The following is a 14,146-nucleotide window of genomic DNA, read 5'->3' on the forward strand; positions in this document are numbered from 1 at the left end:
TGCTGAGCAGCAATTCCTGGAAAATCCTGCAACGTATTCAAAGACTTTCCTACTGCTTTTGGAGAATTAGCTCTGGGCAAAATGATATAGTCTACTGAGGCCATATCTGACCTAGAAAGTATTAACTGAAGAATGTGCGGGACAGCTGGTTATCGGAAAGAAAAGAGACGCAGCACAGGAGAATGACATGTAGAGCTACTCAAGTTAGTTCTGAATGACTGTCAGCTCTCCAGAGCCAGCCAAGCCCGGGAAGCCGATACGGCACTTCTGCCAGAGCCTGCCCCGCATCCCGTAACGGAGCTAGCTCAGATATCTCTAGCACAGGACTGCGCCATGCGGCGAGGAGATAGTTTATCATCCGAGAGCATTTCAGATACGTGATACGATAAGGCTGAACAGAAATCTTAAGTATAGCAGGATTATTTGATGCAAAGTGCCAAAGGGCTCAGCCTTTCAATGCAGGACATTCTGCAATCAGGTTTGGTATGCAGTGTGCCAGAGTCATCTTTTTCAAAGCCTTCCTCTTGATGGTCGGTGGTGGTGTTCCTCAGAAGCACAACCAGGTACCGTCCTCCTTTAAATTGTGTTAAAGAGAATGCCTTGTTGCGTAACAGTGTGAGCGCTATTCATTTCCAGCCACGTATCCAGTTATACCTGAACAGATAAGACTTAAATTCTTTTTTAGCTTTCCCATTCAGACATAGGGTTGTGTATCTGGGATAATGTTTTTTTCTTTACTATTCCTGTCGATGAGGTGGTGTGTACCAAGCACACATTTGCTGCTGCATCACCAATGCTTGAACATCTTAACTCTATGAAAATAGAGGAAATCCTTCATTTGGAAGTCATTATTTATGATTTTGGCCGGTACTGCACCACAGATAGCACATCCCCACCATCACTTCACGTAGCATCTCTCATCTTACTGTAAAGTCTTGTTGCACAGGGGCAGTAATAACACCACTTAACAAGAACACCCTTTATTTTTCCAAATACCTTGGTACACATCCATTAATCGGTTCAAGGGAGAAAATGATGTGAGCCATAACCCGAGTTTCACAAAGGTGCTGATGGCAATTCTGGTGGCCGTTTCATGGTAAACACTGTTCATGCAAATGTCACGGCAAAGGATCTGGGGCACTGTTTTGCTATTAAAGCCACAAACATATAAAAGATACCCTCTTTCCTAAAAAGCGTTCAGCACATCATCCACATTTTGTCTGAGCACATCTACTGCAAGTTTGAGTTTCCGATTCGGACGTTTGCAGGAGAATTTAAAAGTTCTTTTTCAAACAAGTGACTGTTGTCATTAGGCTTCTTGGACTCCTACTAGAGGCCGTTTCCCTGCGATATACCATTTACACTGGTTTGTGTTTTACGACAGAGCTGACGCGTTACTTTCACCTACTTCTCTGCCTCCTCCTCCCCTCCTCGCCCGCGCCCCCCCGGTTCCTAACCCAAACCACCCCTCCAAACGCCTTCCCCCACCGCTTATCATCCCCACGCCCGCCCGCCCCTTCCCCAGCTCCGCCGCAGCCCCCCCGCCCCTCCGGCCCCCCACCCGCGGCCACCCCCGGGCTCGCCCCGGCCTCCTGCCCCCCAGCCCCGCGTCGCCCTCTGCGGCCGCCGAGCGTGCGCGAAGTGCGGGCGGCCCGGGCAGGCGGGGCGAGGGAGAGCAGCAGGAGGAGGAGGAGGAGGAGGAGGAGGAGGAGGAGGAGGAGGGCCGGCCCGCCCGCAGCCGCCGCCGCCACCAGCGCCGCCATGATGCTTGTTTGCTTTCAATGAGTGTGAGGAGGAGGCGGGGGGGAGCTGCTCTCCCGTCCGGCCCGCGGCAGGAAACAAAGAGCCAGGCAGGCGGCGGAGCGAGGGCGGCGGGGGGACGGGGATGCTGCAGCCACAGGTAGGGGCGGCCCTCGCCGCGCCGCGCCTCGCCTGGAGGGGGGGCTCTCGCTCGGGGGAGCAGTGCTGCGGGGGGGCCCTGCTGCGGGGGGGGGGGGCGGCGTTATTGCGGGGGGGGCTCCCGCGGAGTTTGGCGGGGGGTCCCCCCGCGCTGCGTCCTTGGGGGCGTCACGGAGGGGGGGGGGCGAGGCCCCCCTGGGCGTGAGGGGATGGGGGGGGGGGGGCGGCGCTGGAGGAAGCGCTGGGCCCCGGGCGGTCGTTGCTTCGGGGACGCCCGGGGGAGGCTCCGTGCCCCGGGAAGCGGTGGGGAACGGCTGGTTATCGAGGCGGGGAGCGGCGGGGAAGGGGGGCTCCGCCGCCGGGAACTTGCCCGGCCACGCACCCCCGGCCGCAGGCCAGTAAACACCCACCCGGCGTGCGGGAGGGAGCCGGGCGGGCGGCGCCTCGCAGGGAGCCCGGGTTTATTTGCATCGGGAAGGCAATTAAGAGAAATTAGTATAATGGCATCTGGAAGCCTGAAGTTTTTTGTTTGTTGGTCTGGCTTTTTCCTCACCGTGCATTTGAGTTTAAAATAATTAAACAAAGGCAGAGGGAAATGACATCAGTCTGGTAATTGCCCGTCCACCCTCAGCGCACGGCTTCCCCGCGCCTCTGCCTCCCCGGAGGCCCATTCGCCCCGCTGGGAGCACACGGGGGACCGGCAGCGCTGCCTGTCAGTGGAGCGACTCTCCCGCCCCGGAAGGAGCTGCCGGCAGCCGCCCGCCCCGCCGGCAGCGGAGCCGAGGCCTCGCTGGCGCCGGGGCCCGGAGCGGCCCTCGCTGGTTCCGGCGGAGAGAAACGGCAAGGCAGGCGCGGAGCGTGATTGCCAGCCCCGGCGGCCAATGGGGGCGCGCGGGAGGCGGGCCGAGCGCTGGCACGTGAGGCCGCGGGACAGACGCATGCAGGGATAAACAGAGGGGAATTGGGGCGGGCGGCCGGGAGGGGCACCCGGGGCGGGGGCTCTGCGCGTCCCGGCCTCTGAACGGCAGTTACTCCTTAATTGAGCTAATTAGGAGGGGATTTTTATTGCGGTTGTTCGGCTCGGACAGGTGTGCAGGGGCTGAAAACCTGAGCTGGGTGCAAGCCTTCTGCATGGCGCGGAGGAGCGGGGTAGCAGCTCCTGGGCTCCGTGGTCTGCCATCGTGATCACAGGGCAGCTTTTCTCATTTACCATTTCACAGAGAATTTTAAGCCTGGGATCAGGCAAGGCTTTAGAAGAGTGTGTATCGATACACCTGCCTCTATCTTGATATACATGTATATTGTGAACAATATTTTATCAGCGATTTTCCCACAAACATTAAAAATTCCTGTGAAACCTACTTTGCTTTGTGTAATACAAGAAATATATTCAGAACAAATACAGTAAAACGGGGTTTGTTGGTGTTTGTTTTTTTTTTTAATACAGATACCTCTATTTCCACAAATGCATAGAAAGTTGTATTACTGAAAAGATAACTTCACAGACGGGTATTTGCTTTGTAACTAGAGTTGCAGGTCTTCTGGCTTTTCATTTGATTTCTGGGTCTTGTTTTCTTAATCTAGATTTTGCCACAACGGGTAACTAATTCAAAATTCAAGGGATTAAGAAATACCTGTGATATTTGTCTGGCTTAAGTACAAAGATGTGCAAGTGTTGACTGGTAATTTTATTGTATCTCGCATTTTTTTTCACTCTAGAGCAGGTCTCGTAATCGGGAATTTATCAGCATTTCCACTGGGGTAATTTTATAGGATTATCTGCCCTCTGTTCTTCCTGCTGGTTCATCTGAACTCTGTGGAGTTTGCTGCTAGCGATGAAGCCTTCTGTGGGGGTTTATTCATGCTATTACTGAAATGGAGCCCTTCGCATTTGGATTAACAGTTTATTCACTTTTCACCCGAATTGCTTGCATCAGTCCATTTATAAAAAGGATACTACCATGCATCTCTTTTCTGTTTGCATTTTGAAGTTGAACTCTGAATAGTCTTGATGTGTTCAGGCTGTTTACTTTGCTTGAATTTTAGAGGAAGAACTGAAATATAAAGATAGATGAGACTGTAATACTGCATGGGCAGGTAAATACTTCTGATGTTTTATGTATGAAGACTTGAAAACGTTTTACAAAGGGTCACAAATTGAATGAGCATGGTACCTTTCAAGGTTAAAAATCATTAAGATCAGGCTGTACTAGACGTTAGGAAGACATTCTTCTAAGCAAGTGCAATGTTCATGATGGAAACCAGTGTCTTCAAAATGGAGTCGAATGCTCCCAAGATTGAGCAAACTATAAATTCTTTCCCAACGGATGAACAAAAACATCTTTTTTTTTTTTTTTTTTTCAAAGCATAGCAGTGTAAACAGAAATGGTCCTGTTAATCTGTCACCAAAAAGCTAAGTGTTTTTGTTTGTAGTGCAGTCTGTCTTATTATTTGGATTACCACTGTGCCTAGGAAGCCAGGTGGTGAATCAGAATTCCTCCTGAAGGTTGTGCAGCACCTGCTCCAACAGGCAGTCCCTGCTGCAGAGGCCCTTGTTCTGTTTGCTAACAGAATATTGAGGTTTAAATGTTCTCTGGTTTTGTCATGTAATTTTGGCTGCACACGTGTGCGCGCAGTTTGTAACACTACACCCCTGGCCCAAGTGGAGGCACGTTAAGTGAAGATTATACAGAGATGGTATCTTTATGAATGAAGATGCCTTTCAGTCTTCAGAATTGAAAGACTATACTAAAATTGTCACTTATTCCCATACGGGTTTTTTTTGCTAGGAGAAATGTATAGTAGTCAAAGGTTACAGTTGTGTATGATGAGCTTGAAAAAACTACCGCTGACCTCAAAACCTCACAAGAGCAATCTCAACAGACCCTACCCTTAGATTTTAGTCCTAGTTGTGCAAGACAGAGGTTGACCCTAGCCCTGTTGCATACAATGTATCTATTTTCTTTAATTTGTATGTTGAGATTTTACACTGGTTTCAGTGTCAAAATACTGACATTACTGAATCCAGTCTAAATTTAGACTTCTTCATGGTGTAATTTTGAAAGCTTTATACATGAATTGATCAAACCGAGTCACTGCAGGGTTTCGTCTGTTTTGTATTCCCCCTTCAGTGTTGGTGCTTCACACTTGGAAGTGTGATTATTGTACAATATCCTGCAAGATTATTAGCATTGTATTAAGTGACATAATTTATGTTTCTACATTGAAATTGGGTTGTAGAAGTCCACTCAACAGGGAAGCTTGACATAAGCTTGGGGACCTGCACTCAGGATTTCTACATTGAGCGATTTCTGCAGTTGAAGTCTTAAAGAGTTTACAAGTGCTTAGGCAGGTCCCATAGAAAAAGCTATTTAAATGCTTAACATGTACTTTTGAGCTACTCATTACACTTCCAAGATAGTGCTTATTTAAAAAAAATAAATAAAATTGGCAACAACTCAATTTTCTCTTTTGTAAGACTCAACATGAATCCTTTTGTTAATGCCTCAGAGGGCTTTTTTTTAATCGAGGGACTAGGAGCAGAAAATATATACACAGTTGTTTAGAACTAAAATACTTGCTGTTAGTATTCTGATTTATGCTATAATGAAGCTCTGCAGGAAGAGATTTTTTTGTTTTGTTTTTTTAGACAGGGAAAGCTGTTACGTGTGTTACGGAGACTGCCATCTAGGTGCTGCAATCACAGCCTGTGTATTTTGATGGCTCTCTTGTGTGTCTTAGTTCGTGTTCCTGATATGCAACCCTTATTTTGCAAGTTAAGCAGTTTCCTACATTAAGCCTCTCCTAAAGATGCTGTACTGTTTTATAATACCAGTATCTCCGAGGCCCCCTTCAGCTCTTTGAACTCTCCCCCTGTCCTTAGCAAGGCAGCAGTTTCAGTCTGAAGACTGGGGGTTTCTAGAATGTGCTGAAGCAATCTGAGTGATAGCTCATGTCATTAGGGTACAGCATCTTGCCTTAGTTAGGAGACCATGAAGTATACCATAATTTAGTATACTGCATATTACAAATAATCTGTGCAGCTTTACTGTTTGAGCTATTTTGGAGTATATTTAATGAGTGAGGTGTGGATCTTGCAAGTTGATCTGACTTAAATGGTACTCCACAAAAGTATCTCTCTGCATAGATCAGTTTGCAGAGTCAGGGATCAGAAAAAAACTTCAAGCACTGGCTGCGCTTCAGAGACAGATCCTTTCATGTGCTTTTTTTGGAACAAAACACGCATTGAACCCACACCTACTAAGACAGGAAGGCTTGAAACTAAACTAAAACACAACTAGGTTTGAGCGTGCACCGTGTGATCTATGTCACCTGTCAGAACAAGGAGACAGCATCGTAATGGCTAAATAAAAAAAAAAGAATTAAGATGTTTTATGCCAAACTCTGACCATTAACACTTCTTAATATTCTTTTAAAGAAGTTTTAGCAGTTGTCCGTGCAACAGAAGAGCTTTGCCTGACAAAGCAAAGGTCCTGTGGACTAAGAGGAGTTTCAGTGCTTCCTTAATCACAATTCATCTGTAAATAGGGTACTTTCAGGAGCAAGAGTTTTTAGGAACAAGTGATCTGTGGGAAGAATAATTAAAACTAGGAAGGAATCCTTGCTTTGCTGAGGAACATCATGAAAGATCTTCCTCTGGAGATTTGAGAACTGATCGTACAGTAATTGTCAGTCATGGCATAGGTGCTTTCTGCGTAGGGAGCAATGGGCTAGATCACCCCATGGTTTCTTCTGGTATAGTATGTCACGACTTTCCTCCAGTGGCAGGACTTGGAAAGCTGCTACTTTGGTTGCTTGTTAACTCCACATAATCTACGTTGGTACAACCGTCATCAGAGTAATGCTGAAAACCAGTGATGTGACTGGAGTGGTGACACTTTTTTGTTTTTTTTTTTTTAAACCACTAACAATAAACCCCACTTTTTTACCTGGGTATCATTGTTGGTTTTCAGCATTGTCTTACAAACAGCTGCAACAATACAATGGAGGGAGGCGATGAAGTGGAACATGGGGACAGGAAAGAAATCTCAAGTTGGCTTTGCTGCGCAAGAGTGTGGTTGTGGAACAACATTCTTGGGCTTGTTGGTTCAATTTGAAGTAAAAACAATCTATGAATAGTCTGGTTGCTTCTATCAGGATGTGGCTAGATGGGTAGAGCATCTGTACAGAACAAGTTCTGTAATATCCTGAACTTCAGTTAATTTAGCACCTCTAATATTAACAAGCATTTAAATATCTAGAAATTGTTTTTTATGAAGGCAAAGATTTTTGGATTTAGATACTGACATCTCTTGTCAAGCTCTCATTCAGATCTGTAGCAGGAATGCTGAAAATGAGCTCATGTCCAAACTTCATTTAAAATAGCTAGGTTATCTCTTACTTCTAAGTTCTGTTGCAAGGCTAAGAAAGAGAATTATGTTTTGTGTGGTGACTTTATGTTTTCACCGATAAAAAATGTGGTAAGTATTCTGCAGATGCATAAAGGAAAATGTGGTAAGGAACGTTGTGGTATACGTGCCAGTATTTAGAATAGCTTACTGAATTGGACCAAGATAAGAAATTGTGCAGTAGTTACTCTAAACGAATTAATGTTCCATATATCATGAAGAATCATAAGTAAATTGTCAAATCTGATTGTCTGGACACAACCAGTGGAGTGAGAGTTGGTATTATATTAACGTTTTGGAGTGTAAGACCATTCTCATTAGCTTTCTGAAGACGTTTGTAGGTGAAACTTCTAAGCCTTGGTCTTGCTGCCTGTCTGCATTTTTAAAACTTGAAGCGAAATGTTTTATGACAGAACTCTTCCTTTTGAAGTTGATCTTTTAGGTTCCAGCTTATTCGTATAGTATAAATTATGTAATGCAAGTAAATTCTTAAAGTAAGTGAACCTGACTGATCTTTTAATGTATTGGCATTTCAGAATACACTAAAATAGAAAATGCAAAAATCTGAATGTTGTATAGTACTCATTCATTAGCTAGCCAAAGTGTTTCTAGGGATACCAGTAAAAGGTCAGCCTTTGCTTTGCAGTTTGGTTTTGCATTCATGTTTGTTTTGTATACAGCAGCCTTTTACTATAGGCATAATTACATACAATTGCTGATAATTAAGAACTGTTCTAATCATCTGGACTATGTCTATGCTACACTGAGAGCATTAGGACATAGTATTTCTAATCATTAGATGTTGTGTAGCATAAGGGGTGGGAATTTGAGTTCTTTATCATGAATCAGATAAAATAGATCTATCTCGTAGGTCTGTCTAGAAGATGGAGCGGTCAAGGACCTCTGCACTGAATTGCGCCTTTTGTATTCTGACCATTTTAGAGTTCTCTTTTGAACCCAAACTGGTCTTTATAGCAACTGAACATGGAAGTGAAAATTGCTTCTATGCACTAGTGAAACTATGGTAAATAAGTTTTTCTCGCCTTCCAAGGTTTAGGGGGTTACACGTAGACCATTGAAATATTGGGCTGCAGGTTGCTCATCTGGTAGGAAATTGTGATTGCAAGTGGAATTGAGGGGTGGCAGGTTGGGCAGGAGGACAAGTAGAGGTTTGGAAAATGGCAGCCTCCCTCCCCCTGCCACACATGTTGTAACCAGCCAGTTTGCATTTCTATAAACAAGTAGTTAAGAAGGACAAAGAAACCTTAATTAAATTTGAAATACCTGCAGGTCAAAACTTTAATAATATGGTCTTCTTAAAAATATGAATTGACTGATTTTTGGACTTAACAAAATGTAAAGCCTGATCTACTTGGTACTATATGGCTCTATAGTCTAATCAAATCTTCCTGATTTGAAAACAGCAAATATATCTTTGACATTTATGGCCCAGTTGATCTGAACCAGGATGCTTTGCTTTTCTTAGGTTTCAGGAGGGTTATGTCTCATTTTAGTCAGCTTCGGCTAGATTAAGGGTTTTGCAGAACTTTTACAGCTTTATAGACTTTTTTTAAAAAATATTAAAGCATTTGTCAACTTTGAGTTTTCTGTAGTAGAACTTGTATATACAAAATCAAATAACTCATCTGATTAGTCGTATTCCAGATATACTCACATGAACTAATGTGTATTGACTTAATCAGTATCTTGTGTTTATTATTACCTAGCTGTAATCCATGTTCACATCCCACTGCATTATTTAAGTCTGAAAAAGAGGAAGGGTAACCTGTGGTTTTGTATTGGCAGTCATGTAAAATTCTAGTTTTAGAAGTCCTCAAAATATGATGAAGCAGCATTACTTCCCTGATGAAGCCATTAAATCTTAATATGCTAACAGCCACTAAAATGTGATCCTACCAGGTGAAAAAGCACTTGGAATGAATCAATTGACTTTATGTTGACTCAACAGCATTTTTATTTTTTTTTAATTTAGATTATTCCAACATTAAGCTAGAAATTGGGTTAAAGGGATCTTGACACTTTCCCACACGTTATAGTTGGGTCTCTTGGGGGCGGGGTGTGTTTCAGGAGTCACTCTTGTGCTGCTCCAGTTCTGCCTGTGCACACAGCTGTTACGTGCCATCCCTCCCCACACTAGGTAAAAGGAAATTTTTAATTCACAGCATGTATTCTGAAAAATTCAGGTGTTACCCTTCAGCTAATTTCCCAATTGGATTTTTCCTAGTCTTATTTTTTTCAATACTATATACTTACTGTAAAAAAAAAAAAATAAAATATTTGAACAGCCTTTTTAAAATGAAATGCCAAGAGTGTTTGCACTAGTCAACAAATAATAGGTGTTTACACAACAGACTTGATATTTACCTAAAAATAGGAAAAAAAAATAATCTGTGTTTTCTTACAACACTGATGTTTTCTTTTGTGTGTATTTCAATAGAGCAATCTTGTTCACTCCTACAAAGTTAAATGTAAGGTTGTATTTCAATAGATAGGCAAGTCCTCAAATATCTGTCTATTCAGCATCAAAATATTTGTAAATTTGGTTCTAATGTGCTTTAGTATGGATTCTTCTAATTTGAGGATGCTTTAATTCTTTCAATTTTTTTTTTTCTTTTAGATGGTGGCTTACACCTGCATTTCTGAACTTTGGTTTATCTACTTGCACACTTGTGTATTGTAGCAAAATATAACCAGAAGCTATATTTCATAGCAGGATGCAAGTATTCTTCCATATTATGGTGTATACCTGCTAGTAGTTGGGAAATCCAAAACTGTAGGTGTATGTTAAGATTTATTTTTAAAAAAAACAAAGTTTCAACTTAGTATGCTCTGAATAAGACATTAATAGAAATAAGACTGACATGAAATTTCGAGGGTTTTGTTGGAACACTATCAGGCACACGGAAAAAACATTTAATTCTCTAGTTCTTTATGTCTTGGTGTGGGATGGTCCCAAATAATTTTAAATAAGAGTTTAGCTGAAGTACATTACATTTACTTCACGTGACACTTGAGGTTTAGCTGCGATGTGCTGGGTACTTGCTTGCTTCCTTTCCTCATCGTGGTATCTTGCCTATGAGTATTTTTTCCATCATTTTTCAGTATTAAGATCACTGTCCAGTTTGTTGCCCATGCATGGTATAGACTGAGGATAAATAACAGTCGTTGACTCAACTCATCAATTCAAGTGTGTAAATTCTGTAGGGACTGACCTTTATCATAAGCCTGTTCAAGCTTCTGTGAGAAGACAGATGTTGCACCTTGTCATCCTAGGCAGGGACAGTGTCTGCTTATGCAATGTTGTTGCTTCATTTGCCTGTACTTTAAGCTGAAATGTAATTAAGTTCCCACAGAAATTTGTAACTTGCTAAGTAAAGTGCCACCAGTGACAGAAAAGTGAAACAGTAAGCTTGATTCATTTTGGAAAAGCGCTTGTTTAAAGAATGGGTGGTGGGTCTTTGAGTGGGAATGAGCAAATCTTAAGTTTTATGGTAAAAACTGGAATACAACACTATGGAATTACCTTAAAGAACACTTTCCAAAGCATAGTAGTTATCTTTTAGATGTGCTTCTGTTCCCTTTGAAGAGGGTCACTGTTTGGAGTTTAAAGCAGTAATTTCTGTTCATTCTAATAAAGCTCAACAGTAGAGATTAACCCTTGAAATACAGGTTAGCATTTCTGATTAGCCCATATATTGCTAGAACTGCTACAACTTTAAGTTATCTTTAAAGCAGTGTACTTTGCCTTCAGTTAGGATTTCGGACTTTGTTCAGCGTTACTATTTAACTGATGCATGGGTGAGGGTAGTTGGAAGGAAGATTTTGCTTCCTGCTGTGTGAGAAGAGATTTCGGGTAGGTGGGGTCAGAGCAGCAATTATGTTGTCCTGATTTCAATCCCATAAACAGCTGTGCTGCAAATCCATACGTACATTACTGCTATACAGGAATAATAATACAGGAATCTAGGCTCCCTCAATTTTTTTTTCCCTCCTTAGCTTTTGGGCAGTTTAATTCTCTTAACCAGCTCCTTTTGTTATCAGACAAAAGTCAGTGCTGATGCAAGAGTTAAGTGGAAAAATATGGTCCTGGCGAGGAAGGAACTGCAGCAGAACCAGCATAGTTCTGCTTCGTGCGTTGTAAAACCACAATGCAAGTGGCTGGTGTGTGGGGGTGAGGAGGATCCTAAATTAACTTTGAATTCAAGACATATCAGTCAATTTAAGCAACACTTACATTTATGGGGAAAGTCATTAGAACCCGTTTTCAAATGAAATGTTGGATTGCATGGAAGAGAGGTTCAAGGTTAAAGGCACAAGGCTACAAATGAATGGTCTGTGATGAGCTTCCAGTATTAGGGTTTGGAGAAAGAAAGAAAACTCTCCCATAAGTGCTATCATTTTCTTATGAAATCTTTGAGTAACTTAATGGCTTATAATTACTAGGAAGTACTGTAGATTGCATTCTATCCTGCTATTTTTCAGCAGTACAAAAGTCATTTATTTAGTGAGTAATACTGTACTTCATCAATAAATGGAAATTATTTATCTTGGTACTTTAACTTAGATCTAGATTTGTATAGTTTATTCACTGTTTTTAATTAAAGTAGCAAGAAGATTGAGCAATTCTGCACTTGACCAAGTGTGGTGCTACTTTGTTTACTTCCCCCTCCTGGCTGTCTTCTGATCTACATCAGCTTATTAATGATAAGGAATATCGGGGGGGGGTGTGTGTCAAAAGAAGTCATCAACATGTGTCAAGAAGTTTCAGAGAGAGTTGTAATGCTTCAGCACAGTGATCCTGAGGGAGGTATTTCTAAAGGTACTCACATATTTGTAAATGGGATTTGTAGATGCTGCTTAGTAAGTATTGAAATAGTTATTTCAGAATAGTTTATTAGATCAGATAAAGTTGTATCTGAACGTTAACCCATGCTGCTCTCACTTACTCCTTGTTTTCTATGAAGTTTTAGAATTCAAGTTTTCTTTGCCTAAATTAAATTTTGATACGGAAGAAGCTGACGTTTCTAGGAGAGTTTTTGTAGCAATCTTGATATCTGCATTTATAGTAAAGCTAATACTATAAAGGATTGATGGTACTTGGCCTACAGGAGTTGTCTAATACACTTAGTTTTGAAATAGAGTTAGTTTATCTGTGGTATTATAGAAAGCATTTCAGGAAATGGAGAACTGCTGTAGCGTTTTCTCTTGGCTTTTTTTTTTTTTTTAAAAACCCTTTCTGCTTACTCTCAAAAAAACTGCTTACCCATCTATGTTGATTAAATCCTTCTCCCCACCGTTTTCCAATTTCATAAAAATGGCAGAAGGGAAAGGCAGGAAAGAAGTCACTCTCTTTCCTGCCCTGTCATTCAAAGCAGATTCCCTGGGCTATTACCTCTCCATTTTAGAGGCATTATTTATTGGTAGTTTATGTAGTCATCTGGAGCATTAACTGCTTCATAGTCCAGCTTCCACCTTACACAAACGCATAACCTAGGAGACTTACCATTTCAAAAGTCTTGCTGGGCAATGGTCTGAACTCTCTTCCTTCTACAGCTAGCAGCGCAGCTAAAACAGCTTGGCCTTCAGGCAGCTCCTTCTTTTCTAGGCCACCAGCTCCTCCTGACACCATACCTTAATGGCACTGGTGTTGCGGCTGTAAGTGCGCCTGAGGAGCGGAGCCGCAGCTGTTCCATAGCACAGCACACCCGCTCACATGGCTGCTAGTAATCACACCACCTCTTGTCCACGACAGCTCTCTAAAGCAACGCCTTGCCTGGCTGTTCATCACCTGACTGCACTCATTGCTTTAATCTGGAGAGACAGGCAGCAAGTGGTACAGGTGTGCCTCAGCCTGTGAACATTTGGCTTTGTCTCCAGTGGTCTGTTCCTGAGTCAAGCCACAGCCAGTGCTCCATCATCTACTTGTTATATTGGCCAACTTTGTCCGCTCTTCTTCTAACAGGTTGCCCTCCCTTGACTTTACAACCTTCATTTTTTTTCTTCTCTTTCTGATCTTCATCATCCTTGCCTTGCACCTTTCCCTGAAGGGTCTTGTCTGCCGCTGCTCTCCCTTGCCCTGTCCTACTGCCTTTCTCTCAGTAGCTCTGTGCAAACAAGGGCTTAAAACTGTGTCTGTACTGAGACTTGAGATCTAATTCCCTGTGTCAGACCCTTTGCATTGTTGACCTCATTGGCCTCGTTTAGCTCAGTTTCTTTAGGGTAAGGGTTGTTAATTCTGTGTTGGGACTAAGTGACCTGGGGTGGAAATGGGCAGCCACGCTCCTCTTGAACTCTCAAGCTCTTCTGTTTTTACAACTATTTAAATAACAATTTTAATAACCTGGTACAAGATAGTAAACTATTTCATTTGCATTCAAACATATTTAAATGTACTCTTCATTAAATTTATATAGTCTGGGGTGTGTTCCAGGCATCCATGTCATATCTGTGTTTGTAAAGATTTTCTCCTTCACAAACTTAACTTGCTATATGTGATAATGGCCTAATGTTCAGTGGTGCTTTCCACCATCTGTGTTGGTACAACTGAAAATTACAGGTGGTGTAAGCTCTTTTGAAAATGATTGTCATGATAGTTTAAAGCTGCAGTTATCAATGGCTCTAAGGTTGTTCAACACCATTTTATGACTCTTACTAAAAATTGCTTTAGACTGACAAAACTGTATCACTTAATCTGATGTTTACCTCAGCTATTACATTTAACTGTAGCAGCTCAGCAGGCTCTAAATGTGGATTTCGGGAGGTGGAGAAAGGAGGAGAGACAGTGATTTGTAAAAGAGACTGATTTTCTTGAACTACTC

At 42.4% G+C, this 14,146-nt stretch overlaps 1 protein-coding gene across 2 annotated transcripts in view; it reads left to right on the plus strand.

Annotated features, from left to right (window-relative positions):
- Window positions 1-449: 449 nt before the first annotated feature.
- The window catches only part of CNOT6 (CCR4-NOT transcription complex subunit 6), a 34,556-nt gene continuing 20,859 nt past the window's right edge, over window positions 450-14,146 (plus strand). The window contains exon 1 of one of the 2 annotated variants that reach the window (XM_087753714.1): window positions 450-563. The gene's annotated coding sequence lies outside the window, so the exon portion shown is untranslated. Of the gene's footprint in view, window positions 564-1,733; window positions 1,901-14,146 lie in introns of those variants that run through there. The other variant, XM_087753713.1, reaches the window with a different exon arrangement.

The sequence above is a fragment of the Nipponia nippon genome, unplaced genomic scaffold, assembly GCF_047370975.1.
Source record: "Nipponia nippon isolate SJK-2023a ecotype South Korea unplaced genomic scaffold, ASM4737097v1 scaffold_17, whole genome shotgun sequence".
Lineage (NCBI taxonomy): Eukaryota > Metazoa > Chordata > Aves > Pelecaniformes > Threskiornithidae > Nipponia > Nipponia nippon.